At 45.6% G+C, this 7,015-nt stretch overlaps 1 long non-coding RNA gene across 1 annotated transcript; it reads right to left on the reverse strand.

The window, feature by feature from the left end:
• Positions 1–861: 861 nt before the first annotated feature.
• Positions 862–3,985, reverse strand: LOC135371054 (uncharacterized). The gene is made up of 4 exons (XR_010415500.1): positions 3,831–3,985; positions 1,780–1,869; positions 1,222–1,567; positions 862–1,145 (listed from the first exon to the last, which is right to left on the reverse strand). It is a non-coding gene; the product is annotated as an uncharacterized LOC135371054 (long non-coding RNA).
• Between the last annotated feature and the right edge of the window lie 3,030 nt (positions 3,986–7,015).

Consider the following 7,015-nt stretch of genomic DNA (forward strand, 5'->3'; position numbering starts at 1 on the left):
CGCAGCGCCGCCGACATACTTTTAGCACGGAGTCTGTTGCTTTCCTCTCGGGTGTCCCTCCGCTAAGTTTGGCGGACGTTTTTATTGTGTGACGTGCTCCATACGGTGTATGCGATGTGTTTGTCATGTACATTACAAGAATAAAGACACAATAAGAGCTTGCCAATAATCATCTGCCTGTTTTTTGTCATTCGCCTGTCACTTTTGTGTGCATGTGAAACGAATGGTTTCGGTTTCCCCTCCCCTCCCTCGTCTTGGTACTGTGTACTGTAGCCATACGTCGTCCATGCTCGCAGACAGCCGAAAATGCCGGTTAGCTGCGCGAAGTGCAAAGTCAGATACAGCAAATCCTGCGGCGTGACGTTTCATTCGTAAGTATTAAAGAGCGTACCCAATTTGTGACGACCTTCAATTGCATATATACAAGCTAAACCGCCTTTTCCCGCACGCGTGGAGAGAAACGCAACTGGCGGCAAGCGTCCGGAAAAGTCCGTACTGTTGTTATTATATGTTCCTTGCGTTACCATCCAACAGCTTTCCTCTGCATAACCCGGACTTGCTTTCGAGATGGCTGGAGGCCCTAGGAATGCAGGGTTTCGTTCCTACGCGGCATGTGAAACTTTGTTCCCGGCACTTCGACGCCAGCAGCTTTATGTCTGAATATCGCCTGAGCATGTTAAAAAAGGATGCTGTTACAAATGCAGTAGTGCCAAGCACATCTCGGGCAAGTATAGCGCCAAATACACTTTATTGCATAGTGCCAATACAAATGAAATTAAACATCCTTGGGTGCATTGTGTGCATGCCCATGACTGTATCCTACATTACAAAATCAAAGCAATGGAATGTCATATTGCAGTGTAGAACGAGAAAGCTTTACTTGGTAATTAATATAGGTGCTCCCTGCTTTTCATGTTTATGCACTGAAAGCATACCCTCATCAGCTTGATATTTGTCGATTACAGTAATCATGAACATCAGTCAGCCATACTCTTTGTGTCTCTCCATGTGTGTTATTATGCTGACTCCGTGTTTGTTTTTACAGGACAATGAAGCAGGATGCAGTACGATGTTGGATCGGCCAGCCAATCCTCTTACACCTGCTGCATCCCCTGTAAGGAGCAGTTTTCACTTGTGACTCCATGCTAGAAAGATTTTAGAGAAAGTATTCGACCACGGCCAAACATGATGTAAAAAATTTAGCCTCACAAAAGTTAAGACAAAAATTGTTATGCAGGTACATATGCCAATGCAGCTTCATGAGGAGCATCCCTACTGTAGACTCCCAAGGAAGCACAAACTGGTAAATACACGATCACGTTTCCTCTTCAGTATGGGCATCACGCCGCTCATAGCCATAGTTGCTTCGTGGTGCTAACATGAAAGTAAGAAAAAAGAAAAAAAACTTTGTGGGCATCATTAGCCAAAACAAGCTTCACCTTACTGCACTTTTAACAGACCTCTGTCTTGGTTGACACTCACGAAAGTGGGCAAGAATCCCCATCACAAGCATCACACATGGGAGGAGACAAATCAAGCCAGCCAAGTGCATCCCCAGAAGTTGACACTGAAAGTGTTGAAAATGTCTGCTCCGAAACAGTGACCTGTACACTTCAGGAACAGGGAACACCGAAGAGGCGAAAGGTACATTTTATGAAACATTTCGCTGTTAGACGTGTGCTCTGTAATTTGTGCATACTGCAGGTATCACAAGGTGACACGAATATTGAGAGTCCCACCACACCAAAAAGCAGAGGAATTCGGAAAGAGCATGCTTACCAGAGCAAAACAACTCCCAGGTCAAGTGTACGGCAACTAAAGCAGAGGAATCTTCACTTGAGTGCGGTCCGCCGCCGTCTGCAGATGACACTGAAAAGAAGACACACAAAAATAAAGAAGCTGGAAGATCTGATTGCAGAACTGAAACAGAAACACCTACTGGCAGAAGAAGCACAGAGCATGATTGAATCTTTTGGTGAACTGCCCAAAGAAATAATCGAAGAATGGAAAAAGAATGTGAAACGTTCAAAAATGGGCCGTATGTATTCTCAGGAGACACGAAAGTTCGCCATGACTCTACACTTCTATTCCCCCCGGGCCTACAACTATGTGGCAAAAATGTTTCCTATGCCAGCAGTTGACACTCTTCGTCAGTGGTCAAAGGTCGTAGGAGCGTGGCCGGGATTCACTAAAGAGGTGCTTGATCATCTGAAAACCAAACACCAGAACCGTGAGCGAAGGAACAAGCTGTGTTCCATTATGCTCGACGGGATGAGCATAAGAAAAAAATGCGAAGTCGACAAAGCCACAGGGCGCCTCATTGGGTTTGTAGATTTCGGGGAGGCCCACACTCCACACGAAACTGATGACGCACCACTGGCGGGTGATGCACTTGTGTTCATGGTAGTGGGTGTGGCATCACCATGGAAGATACCCTTTGGTACTTTCTCAACAAATGACTATCAGGCGAAATTCTTAAAAACCTCCTGACAGAGGCCATAACAACAATAACGGACTGCGGCCTAGAGGTTGTAGCAGTAGTGTGCGACGGCTTGTCGTCAAACGTAATGATGGGACGCCTCCTGGGGTGTCGAATACATGTCGACAGCACAGAGGACTTCAAGACTCATTTCCCACACCCCTGTGACAAGGAGAGGAGAGTCCATCTAATCTTCGATGCGGCTCATGGCCTCAAGCTGCTTCGAAATCTAGTGGGAGACCACAAAGTGCTGCACAGTACCTACTATGGGGTGAGATTTAACAATATCTGTATATCTGTACAATGCAGCACACACAAGTTCAACAAATTTTCTCTATTCCCAGACCATCAGGTGGGACTTCATTGAAAAGCTACAGAAGTCCCAAGAGGCCGAAGGACTTCGAGCCGCAAACAAGCTAACTAGAGCACATGTTGAGTTCCGCCGCCAAATTATGAAGGTTAGACTGGCTGTTCAGACCTTCAGCTCGTCAGTGAGCAAAGCGCTCGACTTCTGCAGACTGCTAGGAATTACAGATTTTGAGGACAGCGAGGGCACTGTGAGGTTCATCACAGATGTGGATCTGTAAGGAACTTCCACCCTTTCTGATAGCTACTGTCCTGACATACTTTCCTTTCTTTTCTAGGTCATTCGACATACTAAATTCACATAGCCCCGTAGCGACTGGGTTCAAGGCACCGTTGCGGAGCTCCTCCATAACACAACAGAAGGAAAAGATGATAAAGCTATCCTCAAGGTTAATAACGCTACACTTATCCTCTGGCGTGCCAGTCACCCAGCACGGTCGTCGCATGTCCGTGATAAGCCTTGCCTTTACAATAAAGAGCATAGCAGAACTTGCGGAGGAACTCTTCCAGAACGACGCGTGCAAGTAAGTGAAAAAAAAAAGCATGAGGACATGGCAAGAGAGAAACATCTTTCCTACAGGTACATCACAACGTATCGGCTGAGTCAAGACCACCTCGAACTTTTCTTCAGCTGTATACGACAAAGGGGAGGCTGGAACAACAATCCCTCCGCGTCACAGTTTAGGTACGCCTACCGAAAATTGCTGCTGCATGCTGATGTTCAAGCTCCCAGTACAGCCAACATATCTCCCAGCCTGGAGGGCATTGAGACCTTGTCTCACCAGGGTAGACCACGGCAGCAGACATCAGAAGAAGATTCACAGAGCAGCTCTACTGAGGAAACCCAGGCAGAAACCAACCTTAGCACATTCCTTGATGCTATTGATCACGACTACGGTGTCTCGTCGGATCTAAGCAGATTCAGTGAGGACGTTGTAGCGTACATTGGGGGTTTTGTCGTCAGAATAGTGTCAGCAAAACTCACATGTGATGGGTGCCTTGATACCCTTCTTGATGATGACACGTCAACCCTTCTGATCATCCTTAGGGACAATGGTGGTCTGTTGAAGCCATCTTCCTTTGTACAACGGCTTCTTTGTTGTGCTGAAGAAATATTCCGGCTTGAGCAGTCCAAGTGCAGAGAGCTCACAGTAACCTTGTCCTGAAATCATTCAACTATTTCATTGCTAAACATGGTGAAAAGTTGCCGAGGTGTAAGCACTATGCTGATGAGCCCAGCCATATTATCTCTCTTGCAAAGGTAACACTACAGAGATACACAAACATCAGGCTGAGGGAACATGCACGCAGGGTTACTGTGGCAAATCGTGGTGTTCAAGTAAGGCAAATGCTCACGAAACAGATTTTGTTTCGTAACCAGTAGGTGTGCTGTGCAACTATGAAGGGCATTTGGCAATTTCCGCACATTCTTGTAAATATTCTATGCGTACTGTATATTTATTCTGTGCTTTTAAATATTCTATGTTTTGGTATTTCCATGTTGATACAATGTTTTAAGTGCCTCACTAGTTACATTGTGAGGCAGTTTTCTGCTTGTACGAGTGGTTACATTACTATATTTATGTATACAATGTGTTTGCTCTAACGTGTACAGAAATTTTATTTAAAGCGAGCGATAAAAGTGAAACGAGCGCTACTTTTCAACTACTTGACTAAGAAACAAGTGCTACTAATGAAGCAGTACCTGTTTCTTAGTCAAGTAGCAGAAAAGTGCCGCTTGCTTTTCTTTTATCGCTCGCTTTAAATATAATTTCTGGACACGTTAGAGCAAACACCCTGTACATCAAATTTGTATTTATGCTGTTCTATTGATACACAGGCTCTGAGTCCCTTCCTTTGTATTTTGATACTCTTCTGGTATTCCCAAAATTTTGTATCGTGCTATGTATTACATAGCTTATCTGCAGTGCATGTGGGTACATGTGCAATATAATAGAGAAATCTTGGGCACCTTTATCCAGTTCCCGTCTTGCACAGTGTGGTTTCCTCGACATCACGCCAACTTGAGATTACGCCTCAGTCTACAATGACGATCCACATTCCAGCTGTAGCATCGTAACATGATCTGTGGCCACGGCGGGAAACAAGCACGGACTGCACGGCATGTTGCGTCCATTCTCTGTTTTAAAGCTCTCAGTGCCCTGTAGTACCCACGTGAGATAATTGAATTTTTCGAACCTCGATATGGGCGATTCCTCCTTCACGCCCGCCGTACATAGCAACCTTTGCGGCGCCCGTATCTCTTAAAAATATGATCCACAGCATTTCTCGATGCGATATCAGTCTCGTAATCGCAGAGCAACGTTTCCGTGAACTCTAAAAAGTACTCTGTTTGCCTTAAAACTTGCCCAGACCGACCCACACTTGTGATTCTTAGAACATCGCTGCGGATTCCGGGCAGCAGCTGCTCTCATGTCACGTGACATCCCAGTGTGGCCCACAAACTGCAAAGCTCCGCCGTATTTGGGCGGGGAAAACTCGTTGGATAACATTGTCCATGCCAAAAGTTTGGCGGCGCACGGGTGGTATCAGGAGGAGCCTATAGGTGGTGCGCGAACTCCGTTCTCTAGAATCCTACTATATTATCTCTATGGCTGATATCGAACCACTAACCGCTCGGCGCTCACGCGACAGGCTTAAATTTCTTTATCTCATGGTCAATGGAAAACTTCGTATCGACATCAACAAATATATCTCGTGTAACGAAAATAGGCCAGTATGATTCCGACATAACAACACGTTTGTTGCCCCTTTTTCTCGAATAAATGCATTCAGGTTTTCTTTTTTTCCGCGCACAATAACAGACTGGAATGCACTAGCGTACGAGATAACAAATGCTTCATCATTACACGCGTTCTCATCAGCCATCGTCCCACAGTAGCTGTAAAGCCCTTCCTCTTTATATATTCTGGTGCTTGTTGTAGGTTTTCATTACGCTCTATTCTCTGTATTACTGTGTTTGAATTTTTTGTTGTTGTTGTTGTTGTTTGCTCTTCATTTATACATCCAAAACATTGTAGCCTGTTCCTGCTACGGTCGCCAAAAGGCGATTAGCAGTATATAATAAATAAATAATAAATAAATAGTAACAACAGCAACAAAAAGCAAAAGCTCACCCTAGCCGCAGCCTCCCGCCACCACCACCACCAACTTTATTGCGAGATGATAAATGGGGAGTTTCATCGCCAGGATCGCCGCCACCGAAATGACATGTAGGGATCCAAACCTGTTAGGCGCCAATAGCGGGAAACAATTCCCACTACCTAGGCAGCGCTCACCCATCCAGCCCATGATGGAACACGATCACAAAACAAGTATATGTAACATCGTCCGAAGCCTTAGTTTACTTTAGACAAGACTGCTCTGCACTGCCGGCAAAGACTTCTCGCGTCAAAGATCATCCGCCTCGCAAATCCCCAGTCCCCATGCCCCAACATTCATTTACCTTCCATCACTCCCCTTTCCACAGACTGGCAACCGCGTCCTCCCGTGGCATCTTGGTAGGAACTGTTCCATGGCGACCTCTGGTCTCCACCACGTCTGACAGTAGACGTCTACTGCGAAATCTCACGGTCATGTCAAGTACACCACACCATCTAGACTGCTACGTGAAATTATCGTTTAAAATTTGTTTATATATTTCTAACCGTTACCAGTTCCTTCTAATTCATCATCCGGTCGCTTGACATTGTTTCTGTTCCTGTGTAAAAGACGCGTAGAGTTATGGAGAGCTTCTAGACATCTAAATTTATCTTTATCCCTAGAGTCTCAAGGGTACCCCATTTTGAGACGTATACTAGCGCACCATATGTTGCCAGGGAAGTGACGCTCTGAGTGAACCCGCAAGTGTGCGGGAAGAAGAAAACGTTTAGTTACTAACACGTGATGCGTAGTTCCGTGAAAAATCCTACTAGAGGCAGTTAGATACAGTTCACGCCATTTCTCGGCATCCCGATCACCAGTGCTCAAGATCACCATACTTCTTCTTCTTCTTCTCCCCAGGAAGATGGCCGCGATCCGCATACCCTAATGTTGTCTTGCCTCGTCTTTCACGCCTTTGCAATTGCTGAGTACTTGGCGAATTACGCAGCAGTGTCTCATTCGGTGGGGTGTCGGATTCCTATACTCGATCTTCGTTGCCTGTTACCT

Source organism: Ornithodoros turicata, chromosome 1 (assembly GCF_037126465.1).
Source record: "Ornithodoros turicata isolate Travis chromosome 1, ASM3712646v1, whole genome shotgun sequence".
Classification (NCBI taxonomy): Eukaryota; Metazoa; Arthropoda; class Arachnida; order Ixodida; family Argasidae; genus Ornithodoros; species Ornithodoros turicata.